The sequence below is a fragment of the Myripristis murdjan genome, chromosome 20, assembly GCF_902150065.1.
Source record: "Myripristis murdjan chromosome 20, fMyrMur1.1, whole genome shotgun sequence".
Taxonomy (NCBI): Eukaryota; Metazoa; Chordata; class Actinopteri; order Holocentriformes; family Holocentridae; genus Myripristis; species Myripristis murdjan.
The window spans coordinates 16,089,122-16,104,513 of record NC_043999.1 but is presented as its reverse complement, the minus strand read 5'-3'; positions in this window follow the sequence as shown (position 1 = coordinate 16,104,513).

Sequence of the window (15,392 nt, the reverse complement as noted above, 5' to 3'; positions counted from 1 at the left end):
TAGTGCTGCAACATGGCCACTCTCGCTTCTGCATATGCACGCAGCACATAAAAAAAAAACAAACAAACTCACACTTCTCATACAATGCACTCAAGCAAACCCTTTTAAGCTCATGCACAAACACATACTTAGCAAAGGAGCGCACAGACAAACGTCCACATGTGTGCACTCTTTTTCCTCTGCAGAACATGTGAATAAAGGTCCATTGTGTAGCTGTGTGGGGTGAGGTGAGTGCTGAAGTCTAGTCAGCACAGCATGGCTTCTCCAAGCTGCTGGATAGCCCTACTGCTGAGCGCTGCAAGTACAGTACATCTCAATTTGTTCAGGGAGGGATCAAATTCTACCGGCTTGCAAATCTTACCAAGCAGCAGGCAGACCGCACCATGAATAAATGGAGAACTGTAGAAAATATAATAGAACAGTGTTTGAACGACTGGAATAAAATCCAGGTCTCAATATCTGTATCTATAAACTGTACATGTAGGGAGCCTGGACTGGAGCCATGTTGCTAGATTTGGAATAAATCAGTGGGTTTCAAGGCTATAACACACTGAACATTATGCAGGATTGTTTATCAACTTCCCTGCACAGATTTGCATCTTCTGACAGCTGGATGGGATAATCCCACTTGTTTCCAATGCTAATCAACTTGTTTCCAGATTTTCCATTTTCTTTTTACGAGTGGGCCGCCTTACTCTGCCCTCTTTCGGGATGTTTATGCCAGAAAAAAAAAAAAAAAAAGAAAAATCCCTAAAGAAGTGAAACTGCATTGTAAACAATTGGGATTATCTCATCTCACTGGCAGATTTTTCCATTTGTTTCAAGAAGAACACTGAATATGAGACTAAATGACTTGTTATGAGGCCGGTTTTTGCAGTGAAATATGCAGAGAGATCACTGTGTGGCTCAAAATGATCACTGTTTAGTCCTCCAAAATGACAGTTCCAAAACATCTAAACTCCTGAAGGCATTATTAATAGTCACAATGGTCTGATGACTGGCTGTTATTAATCTTTCATACAGAGCTGTTAGGCCCGAGACAGAAAGTCCTTAAAGGTTCGGAGAAGGTTGAAGAGCAGAGGCTGAGATAGGACAACCTCTATCCTAATTACACTCATCACTCATTATTTCCTCTACTGTATCTGATCCTTTTCAGAAAATGGGAAACTTTATCGCTAATAACAGACATCACACTGCTGAGGAGGAGTTTCCCCTTGCGTATGAGGCAGATTTTGTCCAGTAAGAGAAATTCTTGCTGATTATTTCATTGTATTTTTTTTCCCTTCAAGGTGGCTATATAGGGTGAAGTCAGCACCATTTGGTTTCTGAAAAGAAAGGGCATGTTGACAAATGAGCTTCCACTTTTGTAGGGTTAATGATCGATTAACACATATTTAAGAAGGTAAGCAGCCCAGATTGTGACCTTTGCATTCATCTGTCTGGTTTAGCGCTGAATTGGTTCTCGTATTGCACACCAATGCAGCCACAATCGTAAAATTTCTCACAGGTGGAAATTCATAACAAGGTTAAAGGAAGCTGGAAGAAAAATATGAATACAGAATATCAAAAACTGAAACCTGCACGATTATAGAAAAACTAACCCGCCTACACAAAAAAATGCCATTTTTTTTCCAGTGCCGTTTCCCTTGTTACAAGAATTTTATATTATAATACATTGAAACAAGGCAGAATAATACATATCAGCCCACCAGTATCAAGAAAATGACATCAGAGTTAAGAAAATTCTGTAATTTGCTGAAAATGAGACTGGTAAGATGAAGTTCTTTTGCAGTGTATACCGTCCTAAACTAACCTTATTAATGTTTGAAGTGGAGTTTTGAAGATTTGTAAAAAGACAGTTTCCTTGCAGATTTGTTTTGGTGAGTTACCATGTTTGGTGTAATCCTCTAGCCTACTTCCTGAGACACCTTTGTGAAGATCAATAGCTCATCACAAGGCCCATTAGCAGGGAGCATGGGTCTAATGGGGTGTTGAAACGAGGAGGGGTGGGTTAAAACCTGAATAGTGCAGCCTGAACCTGACTGTTATCTGTAAGGGAAGGTACAGTGAAAGTAGGATATGCTGCTGGTTGTTTGAATCAGGTGCAAAGGTTGAAGACATCATCTGAACAATCTTTCTGACTTGATTAATATTACACTCAAATACATGCACTTGTGTGTGATTGAAGTGTTACAAGAGGATGAAAGAGAGGGATGGCCGAGTGCAATCGATGCTCAACTTAAGGCTCTATTTTAATCAGAGCAGAAACTGGGCTCATTTTGCTGTGATATTAATGTTTCATTTTGCTGCACGATGCCTGCAATCAGGTGCATTGTAGATGAGTTTTCTAATGACCAAGTGAGTGTTTTTCTATGATGTTTCACTGTCAATTATTAGAGCCATTAATATCAAATTTTAGTCTTACAAAACACAATGATTGCTTTTCTGGACCCTGTAATGATTGGGGAGTAAAACAGGTGCCCAGTCATTACACGTGCTCACTCTCCATTGTTCTCCAGTTAAAGGTAATCAATTTTCTTATGAGCATGAATCCCTTAAGTGTTTTACTGCCGATGTTGAGTGCTTTCATTAATCAAACAGACAAACCATACCTTGGAGGGATGCTCGATCCTCTGTTGCACGTTCTGAAAATGCCTGTAAAACAAAAAAACAAAAGTTACCTCATAATGTTTAAAAATGAAAGGTGTTACTGCAACAGAATGGGGCGTAATAAGAGTGATTCTCTCTGTCTTGTTCTCTTTGTCGCCGAAATCCATCTCTTCTCTCACCTTCTCTCTCTCTCTCTATCTGTCTGTCTGTCTGTCTGTCTGTGTGCCCCACACTCTTTCCTTTCTCATTTCTTCTCTTCCTGTGGGTCGTGGAAAGGTTCATTTGTCATCCAGCGGGTGATGAGCGCGATGTATTCGACCCTGACCTCAACTCACTAATGAGAGACCAGCCAGCCTGCTGCATGATCCCACAACAGAGATCCAGACCTGGGTCAAATAATATTTGTGATATTTTCTATGGCTTGTTTAAGCCGTGTTAGCTACCATATGTGTAGGGGGCTCCACATGGGACAACATGATGCATGGTAAACAGAGTTACTAAAGCATATGGGAGAACATTTTGTGTGCATTTCTGTGATTGACAGTTTATCTGACACCATGTGAATTCTTGTGATATATGAGGGGTCGTATAAGACATTTTTCAAACGTGTATGTACTAGTGAAAACACCTCACACACACAAATGAAACCTTTCACCTTTATGCTGAAATGCTCGCACACCCACTACTGAATCCATTAATGCATTAGTGAGATCCTTCACATGCATTACTGAACAAGGATATGAAAGGGTGTAAAGGTATATAATATCATGACATCACGATAAACAATACACATATACTTCATATGCACCATCTGTGGCTGTGTTTTGAGTTGTGTGATTTATAAAAATGCTGCTCCGTCAACCACAGCACCTGCAGCGAATCCGCCACCACCCACGCATCAAACAACTTTCCTGCGCTCTGTAACCGCTATTTGGAAATGGGTGTCTTTAAGAAGAAAATCCTTTATGCCACACATCAAGAGCCCTCAGAGTCAGGCATCTTTTCCTGACATCGGGTCTTGCATCATGTCTTTTGTTAAAACTCTCACCTAACCTGTCACCAGCAGTTTTCATGGTTTTAGTCGTTCCCTCTGTGCTTGACAGGGCACAGTAAAAGCAACCAGCAGGATGACAGACGCAGTAAGAAAATGAGAGGAGAGTAGCAGTGCCTTTGGGAATAAACAAGCATGTATTTTTTTTTTTTTTTTTTTGAGCGTGGGGACAACAGGTAGTATTTTTGGAGTGAGGTTAAATTCTGGCCCTCAGTAAAAACTTTCAAACATTCAAAGACGTTCTAATGATGAAATGATTAACTTGACTAATAATCAACCGGCAGCCATATGGCATATTTTATGTCACGACTATTTGTGTCATAGCAAGGCTGTGTCATTTTCTCATGACCTGCCTGTATAAACACGATAATGGTGAGATTATTTATAGTGGTTTTTAGATGCAGCAGTCTGGTCATAACATGTTTACAATGAAAAGACCTTTACTGTCCCTTTAAGGCCACGTGAATAGCCATCTTGAACCAGTGCAAATAAGCTCTACTGAACAAAAGTCTTATCTGAAAAAAAAAAAAAAAATAGCTCAGTGATAGAGGGTTCAGGGAAAATGTCAAATGAAATCCAACCTTGAAATGAAACCAAACACGAACCATATGCACTGTGGGAATATGTTACCCATAAATGCAATCGTTTACACCTCTAGGCTTGAAATCAAGTCTACCCTGAAATAGGATAGATGTGTTTTTACCCAGGATGATGTCACAAAAAACCATTTTTCATCTCTGTATGTTAAGGACCCAGCTCCTTCTCTGATTCCCCCCAATTATTACTCTTGCAGCACACATAAAGAAGTGATGAAATTTTTGACTAGCAGGGAAACTGAACTCCTTTTTTTTCTTAAATTGACGTTACTCTTTCCACCTAAGCTCGTCCTGTCAGTGTTTGTGAATATAAATAACTCAACTCTTTGATACCGTGTCAGCGCTCATGCACTGCACTGCTTAATATTAAATGGATGGCTGGTTTTGTCAGTGCATGGAAACAAAGGACTTTCGCTTAACTAGAAAATGTGGTCTCCAACTATTAGAAATCCATCCATTGTGATCAGCTTTTTATTGGCTTACATTTGTATTTTCCGTGGATTTGTATAATCAGTGTGACATCACAGATTAGGTGGCATTGCAAAGTTGTCTCCCATGTTTCTGGCCATAGGAGACAGTATTGAGTTTTCACTTACACAGGCTGAACTGGCCTCTGGGGCTGACATATTTCAAAGTGGTATTCCCCTTTATAAAGCGAGTGACATTGAAGGAAGAGTTAGCTCGGGTGAGAAGACACTTGGTAACATCAAATGACATCACTGTTGCATGTTCAGATAAACAGACTGCATTTCCCCCCGTTGGCAAAATGCGGGATTTAGTTACAGCCAGATGCTATAAGCATGCAGTAAGCTTGTGTGTCTATGGGTTTTCTCCTTGTTTAGACATGAACCGGCAGGACGGCAGACCCTGGGACAAGACTGGACATACTGAGCTGCACTGTTGACTTGGGAAAAGTAAACCTGATCATTTTGCATTTTCCATGCTCACCGCCTGGAACTGTTATCTTGGTTGGCTCCACCTGACAACGGCCTTGACAAGATGAAAGCAAAGAGACTCACAGAGAGAAGGGCACCACGGTGCAGTGACTGTGATTACAAGGTTTCTTAAACCCGGCTGAACTCACTCTGATTGGAGATCCCAGCTTAACTGTTAATATGGACGCTAAATGAAGCTATTTGATACGATGTGCATTTACCTGCCACAAAGCATTTAATTAGAATATAACTTTTTCAACATATGTGAAGTTGTTCTGCCTGCTGGGAAACGTCCAATTTGCTAGAAATATAAATATCAATATAAATATAATATAGACTAAGTCACCTTCACCCTCTCCCATTAGGTCATTCATAGGACTGTGTGGTTTTTACATGGTTATTAGGTGCTAATGTTTTCCTATTGGATGGATCAACAAAGGTTTACACCACCCCTTTCAACCCGATTGAAAATTCCTTCTGACCGGGCCGGATTGGACCAGGCTCTTCGGTTTTATGTTGTTACATGAGGCATTTTTATTCTGTTTGGGCTGTTATTCAGATTAGGGAATATCCACGTAAAGGCAGCTAATGAGTGCCACATCAAGTATCATGTAGTCTCACCTTAGTATTGTGCAAGTGCTTATCAGTAATTTTGGCATTAAATGTGTTTGATTTAGTCCAAAATGCTCTGGAATACCAAAGCTTGCTTCCAAAAAATATTCCTGCATAGCGACTTTTGAGAGCGAGATTATGAATTTAAACTATTACCCTGACATTTATAGGCATAATCCTCTGCCCAGTCCATTAAGGCAGAATACCTCTTTTGTTTATAATATGTTAACCTTTCATTTTTTAAAGTTTTATTCATGCAGTTACACACAGCCTGTCTCGCTGCAGGCCACTGAGCCGCTCCACTGGAGCAGTGGGAAGCTGGCTGCCTTGCTGAAGGGCACTGTGACAGTAGTTACTGGAGCATAAGAAAAATCTGCTATTTCATTCTCCCAATCCAGATTATTTATTTATTTATTCTTTTTTTTCAATTTATTCTTAAATCAAGACAAGATAAAGCCTCAAGTCACATCAAACTTTTTTCACAATGTTACAAAAGGCTTCACAATACAGAGAGGTAAACAGGACCAGATAAAATAAAATCAATAAAAAGAAACCTTAATAAAATTCACATACACGTATGGATGTACACACACAGCGTACACACATAACCAGCATAGCAAAGCACAGTAATGCGAGGCTAAACTCATCATACACGATGTCAAATACATAAAGATATATCATAAACATCAAGACTGACCGTAAGATAAAGAAAACAAATGTGCTTTTAGTTTTCATTTGACACTTTCATCAAAGTTTGCCCTCTAGTTCCAGAGTTCATATGGCAAAAGATGAAATCTACAACATGAAATTCAGTGGATAGGGTGCTGTAAGCCCATTTAACATTTAGTAAGTCAGTAAAAGCACCTTAAAGTCAGCCAGATGACACTCTTTATCCAAAAGTTCTCAACTCAGCTGCAAACAACAAAATCTGAGTTTTAGATGACTTTGATGAATTTTTAATTGTGGTATAATTTGTTGCTTGTGCTTTGTAGTTCCACCTTCTCTGGGCTGCTTGTAAGTGAAAAACTTGGCAATGGGAAATTTGCCATGGACTCAGATTCTGCTTTTTCCACACCTTTTCTTTTTAGTGATTCTGTTGGCATGAACCAAACCTTTTCTGCTGGACACATCTTCTCCATTCCCATCCTGTAGCTTAGAAAACACTGTTTTAACACTGTGAATGTATAGCAAGTGACTGAGTTGCATAGGCAGCAAGTATCATTTGTCAGAGCTGATGTTCAGAGTGAGGGGCTGGCGGTGCTGCTCAGCCTGTCCTGGGTAAAAACTCCGGAAAAGTTTGGGGAGCTGGAGGGGAATGTCACTGGTCATTGTGAAAGTAAAGCAGACATGACCAAAAAACTTTGGAGTGGACCAGAACGGGTCCACTCCAAACTGGAATGAGATGAAGGAACGGAGGGACTTTGTGCACAACATCGGGGCCACTGGGATGGAGCAGAGGATCGAGCTGAGGAACCTGGAGGCCAGACTGAGACAGAGAGACAGCAATGCTTTGGCAGAAGAGCAGAAAAACAAAGTGACAAGCGAACTGAAGAAAACCGAGGAGAAGACGGACGAACAGAGAACAGGGTTGGGAGTCACCGGGAACGTTATCGCAGAAATGGAGAGGACCATTAATCTGCCGTTAAATTTACCCCTAGTGGTTGGTGAATATTTCCCTCAGCTCTGGAATAAATGCAACAACTGAAAGAAAAAAAAAAGTGAGACAAAATTCACATATGCTCTTGAATACTTCTGAAATTCTGAGTTATTCTCTCCAAAAGCTAGAAAAGGGACCCAAAAGCTGTAGCCATTTCTATTAGTTAGGCGTGTATTGGCAACTTTGACAAACAGCAGCAATAGCTATACAAAATCATCTAATCATCTAATCGTCTTGATATGTTCAGTGCATCCTCAACATATATTATTGTGGTAAAAAAAAAAATCACCACACAAACCACTTTCACGTCCTTTTTGCTGTCAAAGTTGCCAATCAGCTCCATGCTAACAGAAATTGTTACAGTTTCAGATGTTTTGTTGGAGATGAAAGATCAACAACATGCAACTTTTGGCTGAAGCATCCCTTTAAAGAAAAAAAAATCCATGTTAAAAGAATCTGATGCTTAAACACAAGCTTACAATGATGCATGTGGCATTTCTGGGTCCACTGTGTTGCTGAAACATTTTGTCAGTCCGTCACACACAGCTGGATGCAACAAGTCCACACCTGTTGTCTGGAGGGCATTATGCAGCATTGTGGGAGATGTAGGAAAATCATAAACTGAAGTGAAGCAGGTTGAAGGGAAGTTAGCACACCAAAAACAAAAAAGTAAGTTACAAAACTCCATTCAGACAGAACTCCTGAAATACATTGAACAATACAGACTGATGATATACAACAGTATCCGAGCATGGATTTTCCTTTTTTAACGATGCCATCTGGTAATAAATCCTGGAGCTGCTCCACTGACAGTGAATGGGAAGCTGACTTTGTGGACACAGAAATAATACCCACAGTGATTTCACAGGGATATGGGCACATTTCCTGGTTCATAACTGTCAGCACTGCAGTGAAATACAACTCATTTGGATGTAAAAGCTCAAACAAACTTTTCTCCACAAAAGTCAGTCTCCAGTTTGTTGCCAGCGTGTGAGCTCTGTGTTTTGTCTCCAAACGACATCATAGATTAGAAGTCTGGTTGGGGAGCCTTTTCTTAATGGTTTCCATTGTTTTTGTTTTTTTTTCAAATATTTATTTGAGTATTTCATTTTCAGAGATATTATAGGTATTTTTTTTTTTTTTAGTTTTGCTTTGGATTTCCATGTTGATTCGCTTATCATGATATCACATGCAGTTGGATGCCTGCCTCTGGCTTTGGTGAATGGTTTTGATGAATGCATACTAGAACTGCATACTTTTGCCTTTTCCCTCTGGTACACTCAGGACTGTCAGGTACGGGACAGTATGGGGGAGCGGCAGCCAGTTAGTCGGACCTGGACGACCAGAGGAGGGAAGTAACGGAGAGCTGAGTGCTGTTGACACTGCAAAGAGGCAAAGCGAAAAAGAGAATAAGGGTAGGCTTTTGAAAATCATATTGTATTTTGAATTATCCAAACATAAAAACATTTCCAAAGTGACTTGGAAATTGCTTCAAAACGCCAAACTACTTGTGTCTGAATTATGGGTGAGGTGTTTAGTTTAGAGGCTATGAATTTTGACAGATTATTCGAATGGTTCTTTGGCCTAAAAACAGCCCAAGGCCAAAATTAAATTAAATTGGTTTAATGTTGTGTAAACTGTCAGCACTGGTGTAGTTACTCATAATGCTGTCAGTACGAAAAATGCTTCATAATTGGAGAGCAAGAAAGGAAATAGAAACTTCTATAACCACTACTAACATTCTGATACTTCTACTACTACTACTACAACTACTACTATTACTACTACTACTGCTACTACTACGACTACTACTAGTGCTACTACTACTTCTACTACTGCTACTACTATTACGATTACTACTAATAAAAATGATAACAATACTTTTGTTATTTTTTAAATAATTAGAAATCTTATTTTTATAGACCCTTCCAATGTCCTGTGCAAAAAAAAAAACACCAATCAAAGACCTTTAGCTATGCATAATTATGGTACCAAGGTGAATTTCTTTGCATTTTTCAAGAAGAAAACCTTGAACATTACAAGTATAAAAAATATGGTAGCAATTATGATAGTAGCGAGCAATGAGAGAGAAGCAGAGGAGCAGAGGAGGGCTGTGATGAAGCTGCAGCTCCATGAGAAGGACAGGTGAAAGGTATTTTGGGTAATGTTGAAGCTATTGACTGGAACTATTAGTATTTTGACTGCTATCACACTAGACTAAGGTGAATTTTTTTCTACCTTCATTTATTCAGGAGATGATAAATATAGCTGAGCATTCAAACAGTTACACTCATGCGTAGGGCCCACCGGGACACTGGGACGACTGGTATCTAGGTTTTGCACTAAAAATGAACAAGGGCAAAGTGTCTCTCATTACGTTCATATATTTCTCCATCGAGTGGGGATTTGAACCAACAGCCTTCAGGTCAAGGGCACACTTCTTTAACATTTTGGCTACATCCACCAAGTAATTTAATAATTCATTTTCCCCTGACTGAAAAGACAGGTCTCACATCATGGGGTTCGACTGCATGTACACTGCAAAAATATCTTTAATTTAGGCTCTTACTCAGTTTTAAAAGCTTGTTTTTCTTAAAACAGGTCAGAAATCTGCCAGTGGGATGATATAATCCCACGTGTTTCCAATTCAGTTCCACCTATTTTGCATTTTGACACAAGACAGTACAAGGCACATCAACCCAGAAGTATTAAGAAAAAGACACTTTATGTAACACATTAGCAATACACTTTATTTAACACATTATGTAAAACAAGTCCATTAGCACCAGAAACTACTGGAATATCTCAGATGGCAGATTTATTTATATTTTACTTGTTCTAAGAAAAAGAAGATTTTAAGACTTCATATGACACTACATAATCTGTCAAGATACAGGTTTTTTGAGGTGTAATAAATGAAAAATGCCCAATCATTTAATCACTGATAAAATATCATTGTAGTCACAGACAAGGTGGCTTTCTCTGTCAGTGCAGTGGGACCCTTCAACACAGAAATCCTTTGGAAGTAAAACAAGGTCTTCACCAAAATTGGCACATCGTTCCAGTATAATCCAACATTAGGCACAGTGCTATTAAACGAATAATCCAAGCACAATTTCTGTTCACATTATGCTCATAATATTACCCTCATCTTAAATTACTTTCTCATGCAGGTAAATTCATCACAGCAATCCGAGGACTCTATTACTTTAGATTCACTGTCTTTGAGAGCTGTAAATGGAAGGTTTTTGTTGTTCACCTTTGTGGCAATAAGCAGAAAATAATGTCTAATTGGGAACAAAACAGTAATCAGCACCATTTGTAGCTGTCCAATGAACTGACTCTTGTGTTAGATAAGGAGGATATGGTGTTTATGCACCCTCCCTCTGGGTATTTGCTGTATGATGATGCAAATAATCACAACACTTTCAGAGGCTTCCCGCTCCTCTGTATGTGAAAGGAACAACAATTACCGTGATGGTGACTTGTTTTCACTTATGATGCATATTCACAGAGTACAAAAGGCGAATAAAAACCAAAGAAAAAATGAGCCCTGGTGTCTCCACAAATGATTAAATCCGGTGTAATCAAAATTGAAAATATATACAGTGCAGTATTCATGTCCTTTAGCGCGGTGATTTTAGAATTTTACAGCAGAATGAAACAGCAAACATCGTGTTTCATTCTGCTCTGAAACTCTGAAATGAGTCATACATTACACTACCTGTAGTTTAGTTTTATCTGAGCTGCATGAACTCCAAATTAGTTTTAGCTTTAACCCTATAAAGCCATTTGTATCATATATGATACACATTATCAAATAACACATTCCGTTTTCAGTTTAATCAATACTTGACCAAAATACTGTTGTATACCTTTGAACATTTCGCCTGTTCACCCTGGACCATACCATTGGCACTTCAAGTACTGTCATATATGATACAACAGAAAAAACGTGTGTAATAACATATTTTTTGAAAAATCTTTTTTTTTTTTTTTTTTTTTTTTTACATTTTGTTATTCGACTAAATAAAGGCTTCAATTTAAAAAAAAATGGAATTTTCTGCCAATTCTTTCACAGTTCAGGCTTTATAGGAAATTTTACAGGAAATTCGCTGAAAAACTGCGAATTTCCTGCGGGATGAATAAAGTATCTATCTATCTATCTATCTATGAATAAGAAAGTAAATTATTGCCTTTGCATGATTATTAACACTGAGTCACCCAGAGATGAGAGACATTGCTCTGTACATTGTTGTGACCCAAAATGTGCTCGGTAGAAATATCGGTTGGATATCTGACATTATATTCAGCTGTTTAGTCAATTACTGAAAAGTTTGTCATTGAAAAGAAAAAAAAAAAATACAAACTCACCAGTGTCATAAAAAAAAAAAAAAAAAAAAACAGAACTGATTACTTGTTGGATCATTCATGTTTGAACAGAAAAAGGCGTTCTGATTGTGCCAAACATCTTTTCACTTAACTTAAATTAATTGTTCATTTTCATCACAGATGGTGGTAATAACACCATTTAGTTGACAAATGAATGGCAAATTAGAATAAATTATCATCATAAGTTCACATAGTCATGATAGTCAAAAAGTTACTGAAAACAGTCAGATGACTTTACTGAGCTGGAGTAATTCACTGGATTATGTACTTGCCGCTGAGGTTGCGTTCAGAGAGACACCGTACCAGTGCTGATAACAGCGACTATATCAAAGAGCAGATCAGGGGATAAACACACAGCAGCCATCAATAGTCCTTGTGAGTCAGGCCGCGGTGTCAGAACCCTTCTGTTTTGAAACAAGCGTCCCACTGCACGCACACTGAGGAAGGGGGAGCGGCGCCAGAGCAGCTGGCCCCGACGAGGAGAATCAGGGCTTGTGGTGAGGCTTGGCAGGGGAAGATGGTGGAGACATAGTGGGTAATTGGAACACAGCAATATCCGCCATCTTGGCTCATTACCTAAATAACAGCTTTGATTGAGGTGAATAGGCCCATAAAGGGTTGTGCTGGAGCTGATAAGCCTCAATGGAGCTTGGCAGGTCTTGCGAGGCTCTTGGCGTCCAGGAGGACTCTTGGCTTCCTGCAGCTGAGATCTGGATCGGCGCACGGACACCTGGGATTCCAGATGTCTTGGGGTGGAATCTATGGTGGCATCTCTCAACTGGCATTAGCGCCCATGGTGACATTCATCCTCCAGTCTGGCATGACGGAACTCACAGAGGCGTGCCAGCTTCCTATCTACCCACACATATCAGTCTTAGCTCGAGCTGCTGGAAGATGTGTCTCCCCTTCTGTCTGGGATGGAGGCTGGAGCAAAAGGAGAGAGGCTTTCTGTGGGGAATAGAGCAAACTGGACTCCTTGTCCCTATCCGGAAGCTTTGGCGAGCTGCGCCAGCAACTAATGCCAGTGTGGTGAGCAGGATCTAGAGGAGGTATGAGCCTGTTGAGTGAAAAAAAACAATAATTCTCCTGGAAGAACCCTACAATAAAAAAAAAGAAGATTTTTCAACAAGCATGACATCAAGAGTGTTTTGGAGATTAGAGACGCTTTGAAGAATATCTCTCATCTGTTTGCTTTGCATAAAGTGTAAACTGGATTGAAGGAACACTGACTGTTGCTTTCTCCCAAGTGTACCCTGTATCAAGAGAAAAAAAATACTTTCTAATAATTTAAGAGTCTTCTGTTTGGTGTTTTGAGGTGCTCTCACAACCTTTCCATCCTTAGTAACAATGTTGTAAACCTGCTGGGTCTCACCTTGGCTCCAGGTGAATACAGAGTTGATAAGTTAATAAGTGTAAGATGCACAGTAGTGATGCTATTCAAGTGTTTGCAAAGGAAGGCTGCTATACATTACTGTGTAAGTGTTTTGTGTGTGTGTGTGTGTGTGTGTGTGTGTGTGTGTGTGTGTGTGTGTGTGTGTGTGCAGATAAATGTACACTAACAACAACCTCTGCTTGAGGATTCCACGACAAGCATCAGTAATTACCTTTATTTTTCTGCAGTTACAATTTATGACAGCTCATAAATTGTTCAGCACTCCTCAGCCTTCCCTGGGGCTGTTTATTCAACATCTACTTCTATCATTTTTTCAGACTTACACAGAAACAACAACAGCATACATCCGTCACTGGGTTTTCCGCCTCAAAACACTGCAGAACGTACAGGTGACCCACTGCGATAGCTGCATGGGGTTGCATCCCAGTTCAGGACTGTGCCATCATATTTCTTAGTTTGCGCTCTCTCCAGTCACAAATGACTAATATTTTGGGTCGAGCAGCCGCTTGCATTAAAATACTAAATAACAGAGGCAGATTGCTTACTCTGCTTCTGCTAAAGAAGAAAATAAAAAATAAAAAAATCACCATGAATCTGGCAGGCTAGTCTTGGGGTTTCTGAGTAGTTAGACCTGCTGATTTTCCGGTGCTGACAGGATGGTGGATCTGCACAGGGAAGAGCTGAAAGGCCAGGCTAAAGCACAGTGATCCATGTGAGTGGGAGAGAATCTGGTCTCCGAGGAAAAGGAGGTGTTTAATGGAGTGTTCATGCTCTGTTACCTGCCTGACAGGAACAATCTCACTCACTCACCTTGTTTGTCACTCAGGGGCTTCTGTATATCGGCTGCTAATTACCACGGCGCTCCATGAACACAGTGGTTTAATGCACAGAGAATCCCACATATTAGGTTGAATTTTGAAAAAAGCCAGCTGAGGAATTTGCATCTTCATACCCTATTCAGAATGTATGCATGAATCAAAAGAGAATTCTGAACGTCACCATGGAAACCATGGCACTTACACAATGCAGATACAATAAAGGGCTTATGTGAATCGATATCCTTGTTAATATTATCATATGCCTCAGAGGGTATTTGTTTTGGCCATAATAAGAATGATGAGCTTATCCAAGAAAATGGTGAATACATTTTATGCATCAAGTTATTGATGGAATACTTATTTGAAATAATAAGAGGTTATAATTTCGTTCAATGAACAATCTACACTGTTAAAAACAATCCAGTATTAAAGACATATTTCTACTGACGCCCTTCGTCTTTCTAATATAGAAAATGAATGCATGGCACTATAGTCTATACAATAGTTCAGTATGCTAAGCATGTGGATGTTGATGTGCAACATGTCCCCACATTGGTGTGCGTGCACACACACACGTACACACACACACACACACACATACCCATATACAATATAATATTTTCTACTGTGAGTGAAGTTTTAGCTAAAGTTTTTCTCATTCAAAAAGGCTTTGGTGGAAATTCTCAGGGATCTGTGTTGTTTGATAAGATAAACAGTAAAGCCTTCCAGCTACACATGCACAAACAAACACACACTCAACTCATCCTGCGACTTCTATGACACCTTGACTCTTTCACACACTTGTAAGCACTCAGACAGGCACTTGCGCACGCACACAGCGCTGGTCTTGCGACCTTTTGCCGTGACCTTTACCGGTCCCTAAATGCCACACAGAGAAAGTCATTTATTGTCCTCAGCCCTTTTGTCAATGTGGAATGTCACATGTGTCTGACTGACTAAGCGCTGCATAGATCATGCTGGCAAGTGCACGGGAAGATGGAGGTGCTGCAGAAAGCTTTAGCAGTGCTTTATTGGCTATGGACGTGTGTGTGTGTGTGTGTGTGTGTGCATGCTTAAGAAACTTTTTTTGCGCATAAGGTAGTGATACATCGATCAAGGTTTGGTGGAATCTTTGTGGTGCAAATTGCTTTGGTAAACGACATGCACTTAGTCTGAAAATGCATTTTGAAGGGAAGAAACTCACAGAAAACTGCTTTTCTTACAGCTTCTCCCCCACTCTTCCTCATTGTAACTCCCACTTCCACGCGCACACACACTTATACACACACATATGACCACCCACTCTTAACAACTGCATGTCTGTTGCT